The sequence below is a fragment of the Pinus tabuliformis genome, chromosome 9 (assembly GCF_031772625.1).
Source record: "Pinus tabuliformis cultivar Carrire ecotype Pingquan chromosome 9, CPIR1, whole genome shotgun sequence".
Taxonomy (NCBI): domain Eukaryota; kingdom Viridiplantae; phylum Streptophyta; class Pinopsida; order Pinales; family Pinaceae; genus Pinus; species Pinus tabuliformis.
In genome coordinates this window covers 251,396,269-251,410,932 of record NC_142307.1, presented here as the reverse complement: position 1 = coordinate 251,410,932, position 14,664 = coordinate 251,396,269, and positions in this window count along the sequence as shown.

Below are 14,664 nucleotides of genomic sequence, written 5' to 3'. Positions count from 1 at the left end.
GTCACACCTTAGGTGGATAGGATCGTCCTGCATAGGCATTTTTCCCCACAACACTTTCTATAACAACGTCACACTTGTCTCAAACTGATCTATGAGTGTTGTACGTGTTATCTTACCTTGTATGATGTGAATGCCACATCTGAGTGGAATGCTCCATCGAAAGCCATGAATTTCCTTTGTGTTCTGTGTTCATAGTTGAGTTGGGACTACTCCATTTCAACACGGAACTCACCTTCACCTCCTTCCCCTTTCAAAGTGTTGGAACCTCTCATACACCTTCCTTGACTCATTATATCAATCACACCCTTGCTCCTAATAGAGTTATTCTACCTGCCTCTGTGCGACATCGTGGTCAAGGCATTACCTTGTGACCCACTCTTGGGACTTCTACACGAAATAGTTTCAAGTCTAATTGGGACTTCTTATCGGTATATCCCCTTTACATGTTGGTGGGTTTAGCACCATCAACACATTACTAGCAAACTCACGTATAGGAGTCAATGAACTATCCTTCTATATGAGTATCAATAGTATCATTTTCTAGAACCAAGGTGCTAACCTTCTTTATAGGATCAAGATATCCAACGGATTGATCATAAATATTAGAAAAACATCAAGTGTATCAATGTATCAACATTAGATAGCCTCATAGAATTCAAGAAGATCAAAAGTTCAACACTAGGAGAAACATTTCATTTTAGGAGACATAGATCCAAGTCACATGTATGAGCCATTAAAGAAAGAGACATTCTAATCATACCTTAGGGATTATTAAGCCAATAGCTGAAACATATCATGCATATCTTGTGGTATTACGTGTGAACCTTTTCATTAGACATAGGTCACTTGAATCACTTTGTCATCTTTTAATCAAGTACCTCTTTGTCTCTTTCCAGATCTGCACCTCAAAATGATCATTAAGAAAGAGCTACTCATCCTATCTCATCAAGGAGATTAGAAACATCCATATACTCAAATACATATGCAGGAAGTACAAGCAATAAACATAATCATCAAATATATAAGTCTAACAAGTAAGAAGCATCATAAGTCAAGAAATACTTATCTTCAATGATAGGTGATCTTCTTCTCCCTCTTGAACCAATCTTCAAGAGCCATCAATGTCCATGGTCCATATATCAATGTTTCCTTCAAGTATCCAACCAATCTTGCTAGGGATTATTCCATCTAGGCCTTCATCAAATCTTCGTCAAGTTCTTGAGCATATTTACATAGATCTTGCTATAGTTTCATACATCAAATCTCAAGATTTTGACATAAACCAGGGTTTTCTCTCCAACCCTAACCTCATATAATCCATCAAACCATAATCATCAAAATGCCTAGGGTTATCTTCAATCCCTAGAATTCTTTTAGGTCTCCACCATCCTCTTCTTGCTTCCAACAAAGGTGTCATCATTGGGGTGATATCCATGACTTTTCTTCCGCCCAACTCTGGTACCATGTTAATTTTTCATAGGGAGACATTGTTCTTTGTTATGATAGTTTCATTTCATCATTAATATATTAAGTTCATCCCATATCATCATTTCATTATTCAGATCTACACCATTATACATCAGCATATGGAAATATATAGAAATAAACAACATCACCATAATCATCAACACAATAGAACATAAAAGGAAGAGTAGAAGAAAAGCATGCACTCACATAGAGACACCAAGACTGGTCTAAGACCAGGGAAAAACCCAGTCTTGAAAAAACCCTTGAACATCTTCTTCTTCTTAGACAGTTATAAAATGATACAACAACAAAGAGTACAATGATCCATAACTTTATCTATGTAGAAAAACAATAATGATATCCATGAAACATATCAAATAATGCTAGGAATAAGAACCCTCATACTGATGGTTGTAATGTGCTTTCAAAAACTGATGTCCACTATTGTATACTGTTGTCATTTTCCCGAACACTACTAAGCACTGTTGTCATTGTCAATGAACCCAATACATATGTTTCAATGGATACTAACAAATCAGATCTACAGATATACAGAACTGTATAATAGTAGAGACTAAACTAGATCTTACATATCAATGAATTCAATTGATGCCAAGATGTTAAACCTGAGATCTGAATTATGGTCGCCCTCATCACAACTGTCTGTGTGTGACCGAAAATCTCGAGTCGCTCTCTTAGATACTATATGCAAGCGCTTGTGACTGAAAATTCATTCTCAAGAAGCCTTCATGTGTGCGAATGTGGCATAATATAGCTAAAACCTAGAGTCTCTCTCTTACTATAGCTGTGCTAGAGACCGAGAAATCCTGGTCGCTCACAAGACTACTTTGTGCAAGCGACTGGGGACCGAAACCTTCTGTTCTACCTCTGAAGCCATAGTCACTCCCATAAGCCTTTGTTCCAACATACAAGGGTCTATAGTCACTCTCATAGACTTATGTGCCAGCGTTCAGGGACCAGAATGCCCTGTTCTATGCCAATGACCGAGATCTAGAAGACCCTAACCCAGAGTGAACCTTTTGCCTAAGATATCAAACCCTTGAGAAAAATCCTTCCATCGAACCTTTGTGAACTAAAACAAAAGAGAAGACGAGATGTTTCCAAATGATCTTGAGGTCTATTCTATTTATAGGCTTTCCTGAGGGTTCAGTTGGGGTTAAGACTGACCCAAGCAGTTACACATGTGGTTAGAACTGACCTGTTCCATAATACATGTATGAATAAAATAGTTCATAACTCATTCCACTTAACCAAATTGGGTGATCTTTAGGTCGATGTTGGTCCTCTCAAAAGAGGAACCTAATGCAATCATTGTCTCAGTCGTTTGATCTATCCAAGGTGGAATTTTATTGCAGTTGCAAAAATTAACACTCTAGAGACTAGTACCGCAATCCACAACCTCCACGGAACAAAAAGACAAATCCCCATTCACTTCTCTTCACTTCTCTTCTTCGATTTCCTGCTATGCTCCCCACTAAATTCTTCTAAAATGATTGATTTTCTTGAATGAATGAATGATAGAGATTACTCATCCAACTCCGCTAGTAGTAATGTGAATCCCCTTTCATTCCTGCCTTTTTTTTTCTTTCCTTCCCTCCTTGACTTGTTTCTTTGGATTTTAATTTAGTTCTCATCCTTCCTACCTTGAGAGTGATCCTCCAAGAAATATGGGCCTATGTACCTCTTCTTGTAGCACATTTGATTTAGGAACCAGTCCATTAAAATCATGCACCAATTAGCCTCTAATGGTTGTCCAAAAAATTCAGATTTTTCTACACGAGAAACCCTCAACATCTCAAACAAGTAATCCTCCTCCTTCACTATAGAATCCATGTACCTTTGACTCAGTCCCATTTTCTAAATTTTATATCTATAAAAATATTTACAATGTGTTTTTATGGGAGAACCATGGATGGGGCTATCACAAACCCCTCCCCCTTGAGGGAACATGGCCTCAGTGTTCTTTTGCACATCTGTAACACCAAAAGATAAAATCAAAACACATATTATTTTATGGATATTTATACACAAAAATATATACAATATTTAGAATCATATCCAAATTCTCTTTACTCAAAAAACAAAGAAGGATACTTAACCTTTATGGCATCAACGATTTCCCAAGTGGCTTCCTCTGGCCCAAAGTGATTGCACTGCAGTTTTAATTATTCTATGAATCTACTCTGGAGTGTGAGACTCCTCTGTTCTAGAATGCATGTTGGCTCTAGTTGGAACTCTCCCTTTGGTTCCACTTATAGCACAGACCAATTAATCACATGATTAGAATATTTCACATATCTTTTGTAGGAATTTACAGGGTAAGTTCCTCAGAAAGAATACCAAAAGGACACCGCTCACAACCAGATCTCAAATCAATACAACAGTATTTTTGACGTGGTTAAAACCCTCAAAGTGCAAGGAGGGAAACAGTCCACGGCCTATCCCAACATGGGTACTACAGGCAATTTATTAATCAAAGAATGAAAATTTACATAAGCTTCTCTCATGCACGGATTACCCGAACAATGACCCTCCATGCGCTTTAGATAGAACTCATGGACCAATCGGGTGTCAAGCCACGGATCAAGTGTCGGTAATACCGAGGTGAGAGTGAACCGTCGGATCACTACATATCATGACCGTCGGATTGTAAGTTACAAAATGTACAACGGTAAAGAAACACACTTTACCTAACTCTAACCTAACTCTATACTAGACCAAGTTGAACTTAACTATATCCTATGTGTCGGAATATCCTAACATCCCCCCTTAAGAACAACCTGGGATAGGATTGAAGGATTTACAAATATGACACAATAGGAGAAGGAAGGAGGCACTAGAGCCTATCCCCCCTTAGTAACAACTTCCTGAACTCCAAGCATATATCGAAGTTTAGTGAACTTCGCCTCTGTGAGAGCCTTTGTGAAGATGTCTGCAACCTGATCATCTGTTGGACAATATTGCACTTCAAGAACATGGTCATGAATGAGCTTTCTGATGAAGTGAATGTGTAGTTCAATGTGTTTGTTGCACTGATGCTGGACTGGATCTTTGCATAGCTGAATGGCACTTTGATTATCACACCAAAGTGTGGTTGGATGCTGCTGCTCAAAGCCAAACTCTGATAGGATCTGACGAAGCCACAAGGCTTCCTTACTAGCTTCCACGGCACCACGATACTCTGCTTCTGCAGACGAAAGAGAAATGGCAGCCTGTTTCTTACAAGCCCATGTAATAGGTCCTGAACCAAGAGTGAAGACATAACCGGCAGTAGACTTCCGATCATCAGGGTCACCAGCCCAATCAGAATCAGTGAAACCAACTAACAGAGGAGCTACTTTGGCACTGTAATGAATCCCAAACTGTACTGTACCTCGAACATAACGAAGTATTCTTTTAGTTTCTTTCCAATGACTTTCACGGGGGTTTTGCATAAAACGAGCAACAAGGCCAACAGCAAAGGAAAGATCAGGACGAGTATGGGTTAAATACAAGAGTTTTCCAACAAGTTGACGGTATAAGGTAGCATCAACTTCAGGAGAAGTACAAGAGACTGAAAGTTTGACTCCAGACTGAAAGGGAGAAGGGGCTGGCTTACAGTCTTCCATGTGAAAATGATGAAGAATATCACAAGCATACTTGGACTGGGAAAGGAAAATACCCTCTTGGGATTGCAAGACTTGAAGACCGAGAAAATAGTGTAAGTGTCCTAAGTCTGTCATTTCAAATTTTTTTTTAAGGCTGGACTTAACATGGTTTATAAGGTTGGGATCACTACCAGTAAGAATAAGATCATCAACATAAAGAACAAGGATGATAAGATAGTTTCCCACTTTCTTGGTGTAGACAGTATTGTCAGAATGACACCTAGAAAAGCCAAATTCTAAAAGAAAGCTATCCATTTTGGCATACCAAGCCCGAGGAGCTTGCTTGAGGCCATAAAGGGATTTCTTAAGTCGACAAACAAGGCTGGAGTATGTTTGTATGAAGCTAATGGGTTGTTCCATATAGATTTCTTCCTGCAAGTCCCCATGCAAGAAGGCAGATTTAACATCCATCTGATGGACTTCCCATTTTAAAGAGGCAGCAAGGGAAAGAACAAGGCGAATAGAGTTCATTTTGGCAACAGGGGAGAAGGTTTCAGTGTAGTCAATGCCTTCAACCTATGAAAAGCCCTTAGCAACGAGACGAGCTTTATGTTTATCAACTTTCCCATCTGGTCCATACTTGGTTCTGTAAACCCATTTACATCTAACAAGTTTGCGTCCCTTTGGTAGAGGAACAAGATCCCATGTATCATTTGTCATCAATGAATGATATTCTTCATTCATAGCTGCTTCCCAATGTGGATGGCCTGAAGCTTCTGCAAAAGTGTCAGGATCATGATTTACTGGAGCTTGAGCCAGTAAAGAAGAGGCTCTTTCAAACTGAGAACGTGTACGTCGCTGATCTGTAGGATCACCGGCAAGATCACCTGCTGCATCCCGAGTAGCACGGACCCATCGTGGAAGTTGAGGATCCTGACAAGGTGGGGGAGGATTATCATCCACGCTTTCATCATCTGAAGAAGAAATGTTTTCAAAAGTAGAAGAGATAGGAAGAGGTGGCACATCCGCCGGACTAGGCTTGCAGGACGATTTATTTTCATCAAACTTTACATCTCTTCTAATGATAACATTTTTGGACTTAAATGGAATAAGTCTATAACCTTTTACATCTTCAGAATATCCAACAAAAGTACATTTCTCACTCTTAGGTTCTAAAGCTTTATGCTTTTCATCTGGAATATGGGCCCATGCTTCACTTCCAAACACACGAAAGTGACTTACATCTGGTTTAATGGAACTCCAAGCTTCTTCTGGAGTGATATTCTCTAGAACCTTAGTAGGAGTGCGATTGATTATATAATTTGCACAATTAATTGCTTCGGCCCAAAAACTAAGACTGAGTCCTTTAGATTGCAGCATACAATTAGCTATTTCCTTTAAGGTGCGATTTTTCCTTTCAGCTAGACCATTTTGTTATGGAGTGTATGCAACAGTATGTTGCATTTGAATTCCATTTTTGGTGCAAAAGTTGATGAATGTGTTTTTAACATATTCTCCACCATTATCAGTTCTTAGCTTAAGAATTTGATGTCCAGATTGTTTTTCAACAAAGGCTTTGAAGGCCAAAAAGGTGTTAAATACTTCGCTCTTGAGTTTTAATAAGTATACCCAAGTGCGTCTGGAGAAATCATCAATGAAAGTTAAGAAGTACTTGCAGCCAGAGAATGAAGCAATAGGAAGAGGACCACATAAATCACTGTGCACAAGCTGTAAAGGGGCTGAGGCGTGCCAAGAGGCACGTTTGTCAAAACTGTCCCGATGATGTTTTCCGAGTACACATCTGGAACAAACACCATCTCTGCAAGATACCATAGGAAGACCTATCACCATATTTTCTTTACATAGATGCTGAAGGGAGCGATAGTTTAAGTGACCAAATCGCTCATGCCAAAGTTTGCTCACTTCATCATTATGAGAAATAAATACTGAGGGAAGATTTGATGACCCAAAGTTGTGAAACTTATACAACCTTTTGGAATCATCAGCAAGACCAGTAGCTAGAATCTGTTTAGGATCTTTTAGATCCTTGATTACAACATCATGAGGTGAAAATTCAACAATTTTACCTTCACCTGAATTAGTTATCTGATAGACAGATAGAAGGTTGCAGGATAAGGTTGGAACACATAATACATCATTAAACTGACCATTGTCTAGATGAACAGTTCCAGTCCCTACAACATTAAGAGATCTATCAACACCAACATATATATTTTTGGTGTTACAATCATTTAAAGAAGAAAACATGGCTTGGTTTTTGGCCATGTGACAAGAGGCTCCAGAATCAATGAGCCACTCATGAGAATGAGAAGAAGAAGAAGATACATTTAATGCATAACCAGACTGAGATGATTGACAATGACATGCAGAAAGTGCCATTCCGGAAGTTGAAGTTGAAGTAGGCTCCACATGGATGTTATGTTTCTTCATTGCGGCTTCCAAGGCTTCCATCTTCTTAAAGCATTTAGATTCTAAGTGGCCATCTCGATTACAAAAGTTACAATGTCTATCAGTCTTCTTCCATTTGTTTTTATTGGTCTTACCATTTTACTGAAATGATCTTTCATTTTGAGGCTGAGATGGTTTAGGACCATTCTTTTGAGGATATGACTTCTTAGGATTCTTTGAATTTGGTTGCTGCTGGGCGGCTAACGCTTTCGTGGAAGAGTTTCCAAGATTAAGAAGACCAAGGTGTAAGAGTTTTTCTTGTTCTCTTATTGAGGAATCACAAAAGGAGTTAAAGGAAGGGGCCTTGTAGTCTTTTCCTTGACAAATGAAAGCTTCCCTTGTAGAATGGAAAGTGGAAACAAATACAGAGTAGGCTGGTCCCAACTTAGTAAGGATGGAATAAATAAGGTTACCATCTTCTTTCTTAACTTTAACAGCTTCCAAGAGATATCTAAGGGTCTTGAATTTGGACAAGAAATCTTCAATGCAAGAAAAATTATTAGGATCCAAAGTAAGCAGCTCATTTTCAAGTTGATGGGCTCTAATTTCATTTTTAATCCTAAAAACTTTAGCGAGTTTTTCTAATGCTTCATGAGGAGTCTCAAGATCTGCAATGTGGAATCTAAGATCAGAGAAATAGACATCCCTAGCAAACCACGTGCTTGATCTTGTCTATTTTCCCATTTTTCAACCTTGTCTTCATCTTTTGGTTTCTTCTCTTGGTCTGTGGCTATTCTGAAGAGACCTTTACTTCTAAGTAAATCTTCCATGTAGGCTACCCATTGGAAGTAGTTAGTGCTGTCAAGAATGACTTGGCATGGACTTTCCATTTTTTTTTTAAACTGAAGCTGAAGATGCTGAAAGTAAGTGTTCCAATGGATAGATCTCGAAAAAATAGGCGGTTTTAAAAAAAACGGCTCTGAAAAAGGCTTCCAGATGAAGAAGTTATGGCTTTTTGAAAAAAAATTGTTGACGTTGCTGGCAAAGTGCGCGAATGTGTGGGAATGAAAAAAATCCCCCCCCACAAAATGGAGACTTGAACCCAAGACCTCTACTCTCTTAAAATAGCTTTGAACCAATTGATCTATACAAAAAATTAGAGAGAGAGAGAGAGAGAGAGAGAGAGAGAGAGAGAGGCTTGGTTTGCGTGCTTGCCTTGAGAAAGCTCTTTTTCCCTACAAAACACAAAACACAAAACCCAATACGAATATGCAAAGAAAAATGAACCTTGCGGCTCGAAGTTAGCTTTAGCCAAAAAACTAGAAATTTTAAAAAAAATCTCAAAGTTAGCTTTAGCCAAAAAACTAAATATTTTTCTCAATGTTTCTGATTTTCCGAGATCACACTAAGGTGCAGGGAAAAGAGCATACACATGAGAAAAATCCTTCCTTTCTGTTTCTGATTTTCCCAGATCGCACAAAGTCGCGGGGCAAAGAGCATACGCAGAAATGAAAGGTATAGATCTGGTTAAAAAAAAGGCTAAATAAACTGAGACCGAAATAAGCAGAGAGAAAATAACAGTAAACTGCAAAAAACAATGTATACCTCCCGATCTGAAAAATGAGGCAGCTAGGGCTACCGGAAACCTTTTCGCGTGAAATGAAAGGGGTTCCTCACTGGAACAGATGCTTCGAACGCAACAGAGCAGTCCTCTCGGCCCGAAAGCAGTCAGAAACAGCAGATCTAGGAGACGACAACCGCATGCAGTTCTACCGGCTTCAGATTTGGATCACCAACGGACGCGGCCCTCAAATAGCTCTGATACCATGTAGGAATTTACAGGGTAAGTTCCTCAGAAAGAATACCAAAAGGACACCGTCACAACCAGATCTCAAATCAATACACCAGTATTTTTGACGTGGTTAAAACCCTCAAAGTGCAAGGAGGGAAACAGTCCACGGCCTTGTTATAGACATTTTTGTGCCTTACAGCATGAAGCATGAAATGTCAATAATCTAAGGGATCCAAAGTCCCTAAACATGTTGTTCCTACCCCTAGAGGAACAAGGTCAGCAAACCATAGCACTGAATATCAATTCTCCACCTCAAAACACTCAAAAACAAGCTAATTCTGGATCATGTCAACTGCTCCACTAAGCATCTGCGATGAATGTCAACTGCTTCATTGTGTACCTGCACTGAATGTCAACTGCAAAGAAGGCTACCTGCGTTGGGCTAGTTTGGCCAAGTGGCACAGTCATTCCTCAAGGTGTCAATGCCCAGGAAGCTTCCAAAATGACACTTGGATCAGGGAATTCGACTGGCGATGAGTAAGAGGGTCTAGATCTCCAAGTGGAAGCAAGAACCTCCAAGTGGACTCAAGAACTGAACAATAACTGAAGTGGGAGAGGAAACTAGTCAGCTTCATGCCAGCTACAAGCTGACTCATCCTTTCTCCAAAACTCCTATATATAGAGCTCTCTCATGAGGTCTATGGGGGCTGGAATCTTGTGAATGTAAGGAAGTGCTGTTGGTTTGAGTATAGAACTATTGGGTGATTTGCTTGAAGGAGGTGAAGAGGAGATTTCTTTCTGCTGGGAGGTGATGCTAGATTCGGCATTTTATGGTTGTATTGCTTCCTGAACTTTACTTCTTCCATTAATAAAGCATTTGAGGTTCTTCTATATGCATGTGTCTCAATGATGTGTTGTTATGCTTGTGTATTTGATTTATTCTAATCCTTGAATCAATTATGAATGTATGCTTCTTGTATTTTCCCTCTCTTGTTATTTTGCAGGATCTTGGTGTAGCTGGGCCAGTGAAAGAGCAAGGAGCTGGGAGCAAGCAACAAAGAGAGAAGATTGGATCAATCATTAGCGGAAGACATCGGTTAGTGGATCTCTTCCTCCTCTCTCTTACATCTCATAAAGAAGTAATCTCGAATAGCTTTGCTTTGATTGTTGCTGAGGTACTATCACCCTTAGAGTGGGATAGGGTCATTCCGTATTGGATACTTTTCCCAACAAAAAATTGGCGACTTCGTTGGGGATCGTATCTTGTTGGTTGTTTTTGTTTTTGCTATTCATTTCATAAACACAGGGAGTACCGAATCGAACTGCATTTGGAGCTTTCAAATGCAAAGTAGAGGGCAGCTACTCTAGCTGAGTTTCTGGGCATGTTTATGATTTGAAGAGCTGATCCACAAGGACTCTAAATAGCTCTTAGTGATAGCTTTTCATCCTCCTTTTCATCCCTTAGTGTGTACTTGATTGATAGCTTCTGATTTGGCAAAAAACTGTGAATTTTTTAGCAATCTGTGACCCGGAAACTGAGAAAAACGAAAGTTTATCTCTTCAGTGCAGGAACTGTGAAGGCAGTCTGCATTTCAGCACAGTTCTCGAAGGGGCTACCTGCGCTGAAGGTCAAACTGCCAGTGTACTACCTGCGCTGAACCCGTTTTGCCTAGTGCTACTGGGGTTACCTGCTGTTTATTGCCCTGTTTTCACCCTTGTTTTTGCAGCCTGTTATCAGTCAATGTACCTATCTGAAACCAACTTTCCTTGCCACTATTCCGCCTCGGTTGTATAAAGAAACTGTATTTGTTCTTTGTGTATTTCTTATATCATTTGCAGTTTCCCATAACGAAAAGTGAACTAGTCTTGTTGTGGCCTCTTAGATCTAGACCTGTGATAAGTGTCGTTTTGATCTTAAGAGTTAGTTTATTTGTTGTTCATAGCTGATTGAGCTTTTTCTTTCGTCATATGGTTTGAATTTATATATTTCTAGTGTTGAAACAAGTAAATCTTAAGGTGTCTTTTGATTTTGGACAAGCTTGTTTGCTTTCACTTGAAATTGAATTCAAAGTTATACGACAGCTTTCTTTTTGTATTACATCAACATTAAGAAAGAGAAAAGAAATACCTGCATTGTGCATTTTGCATTTGATAAGTTTGTATGTTGATTTAGGAAAAAAGTGCATCAGTGTGTGCTTTATGATCTGTGTGAAAAGATGATGTCTTTCTTTTCCCTCAGTAGTTAAGATTTTCATAAGTCGAAAAGATTGAAAAAGCTTGCTTCTCATCTTAGACTGCATTTAGGAATTTGTATCAAAACATCTCGTGGTAAACCTTGAAAGGCACACTTTAAAAATATCAACTTAAAATATATTGAATGAACCTAACAACGCTTTGAAACATAACGCAAACACATAGAGGTCTAAGCTAGGGACGTGTTCCGGCGTCGTTAAACGTAGTGACTGTCGATCTCGAAGAAGGTGGGTGATTCCTCCTGAGAGTCGGTGGCACTAATACGGACTTGTGCTCCCACATACCATCACGTATATATTGGGAGACCCCTATAGGGATATATCTTTTATCCATAGGAAGCCGTGTCGGCCGCCCTAATGATCGCAATGCAGTGAACACAGCATTCATGAAGATCGACCACCCGTACCGTAAAACGTATTCTGTGGTTTTGCGAAAGGTTTGGCACACCCTCTGCCTAGATCTCCAGAGCAGTTTATTTTGGCCTTTTTTAAACTCTATAACTGAAAAAGTCCATCCGAGCATTTGTCACTTCGGGCTCGTTAAAACATCGAAGGAGACTAGAGTCATCTTTAGCTTTTTCTCGACTCTTTAAAAGTGAAAAAGCAAGTTGTGTCTAAAGCGTCGTTATAAAATTTATTTTAAGTGGAATAATCATCACCTTTCCCTCGTTGATCTTCGAAGTTAGTCTATCACCAGTGAAGTTCCTGTAGAATCGCTAGGCAATCTATTGGATAGACTCAATATGTCTGAACAACCGTCGACGTCTAGGACTGTGTCATCCGACACAACAACGGCAAAGCTTACTGCCGCTACTCCAACGATGTTCGCTGGTATACCATCTGTCCCGGCAAATTGTCCTCAACAACAAGCCGGAGTCCCATCAGGGACGACGACATGGTTAGTTCCTATTTCTTCATCCGGATTATCATCTAGTATTTCTTATGTTGAAACTCAACAAATTGATCCAATGTGTCTTCAAAGGCCAATTTACCCTTTAAGTACTGGTTTTCCACCGTATGGAGGGCAGTATGCTCTTTCATTGTTCCCTCCTAGAGAACAACCATATGGGATTTTACAATAAAGTTCATGTGAAATGGGAATTACATCCAGCGGTTGGGTACCAATACTGCCTCGACAACCAGGGGTTGTATATTCAATGCAACCAGTACACCCTGTGTCGGATATTCCCACCACACCTGCTATGGTGAGTGCGTCGCTAGTACAAGCGCTACCTATTGTATGTCAACCCAAAGTTTCTCAGGTTGCAATACAACAACATCTTGCCTCAACGACTCAATCACAATCTTAGGGTAGTGCCTCCTTATCTGGAGCGACTCAGGCTCGAACAAGTACTGTGACTCCTCATCCTGGTCAATCATCCAATATTGGTCAACAGCAAATGGTCCAACAACCAGAGTTGGTTCAATCTCAACAACCACCGTTCCAACAATCATATCAAGGATCTGAGCAACAAGTCTTTGTAAGTAATGGGCAACCATACTATAATGGTTATGCCCATCAACCTTGTCAAAGTTGCCAGCATTATGATGGTTTGCAAAGACCCATTGCTCAAGTGATCCCATCTTATCCTGGGTATGCTTCACCTAACCTGAATCAACAGTTGCCCTTTGTAGCAACTCCAGAATTACCAGATCTAAACCGGCTGACGAATGATCCAATTGCTTATGCCCCTTGGTGGCCAGCGATTCCACATAAACTTTCGTCAGATATTCCTAAATTTAATGGAAATCCGGGTGAAGACCCGTCGAATCATGTGACGACATTCCATCTATGGTGTTCATCGAACACCTTGAATGATGATTCGATAAGACTTCGCCTCTTTCAGAGGACGTTAACGGGTCCAGTGGCAAAATGGTACGTTGAATTGCCTAGAGCTTCGTTCGACAACTTCAGTACCTTAGCCACAACCTTTTTAACCCATTTTCAATTACCAATAAGGTATGAAACGGGAACAGAACTCCTTACCATCTTCAAACAGATGACTGCCACCCACATATCTGATCATATACATGAGTGGCGACGTCGTCGTAGGATGGTAAAAATGTACGTTCCCGATCAGCTATTAGCTGAATGGTTTATCAACTCATTACTTCCTGCCATCACGGAAGATGTGGCAAAGGGGGGGTCGTAACGGAAGAGCAGGTTATCACTCGTGCGCAATATCTGGACTTGGTCTATACTCAGTCCGGCACGCTCTACGACAAAATACCTGACGCACCTAGACCGGAATTCTCAATTCCTCCTCCTCCTAAATGAAACAATGGCTCTCACACCAGCGATGGCGTGATTGGCAAGCACAAAATTTATAGTCAAAATGCAAATGAAGAACTTCTTGCCTCAGAAGTAAATGCCATGTCGACCGACAAGGGCAAACAACTGAAGCAACCAGGGGGCAAGAAGAAAAAGAAAGGGAGAAAAAGGAAACCCCCAGCAGGGTGTCATATATGCGATGAGGATCATTGGACGAAAGATTGTCCACATATAGCTGAAGTTAAGAAACTCTTTAAGAGTTCAAAAACCCCAGCAGTATTGACTGATCCATTTCCTAATCCAGGTCAAAATCTGGTTGCTAATCAAAATTCTTCCCGATAACAAGTTCTTATGTTGTCTACCTCAAAGCAACAGAATGATGCTTTGACAAGGAATAAAGATTATGGGAATCCAAAGCTGTCGAACAACAAGGTTAATGAACGACCTAGTAGTTCAACGACAACTTTGATCGAAGTTGTGCCACCCATCGTTCCTAAGCCAATGATAAAGTCGCCAAAGGGAGTAGTACACAAATCGACATTTAATCCTCGTGCCAAAGGAGCACAGAATTATAATATAGTAGAGGACCTGGCCCAATCGCCGTCCACTATGTCGACACTTGAAGTACCACAAAATTTCCCCTCCCAAGGGCAAGCTTTATCAGCAATAGGTGGGATTGGCCCAATGGATTCCAATCTTGTGGCCTTTGATCATAAAGGATATGACCCTCAGTTACCAGCTCAACTAGCTTTCCTTATTCAAGTGAAAGCCCTCAACAAAACTGTTCATCGAACAATTATTATTGAGGGGGCATCTACATGTCTTATGTCGATGAGTTGCTGGAAAAATTTAGGCTCACCACCC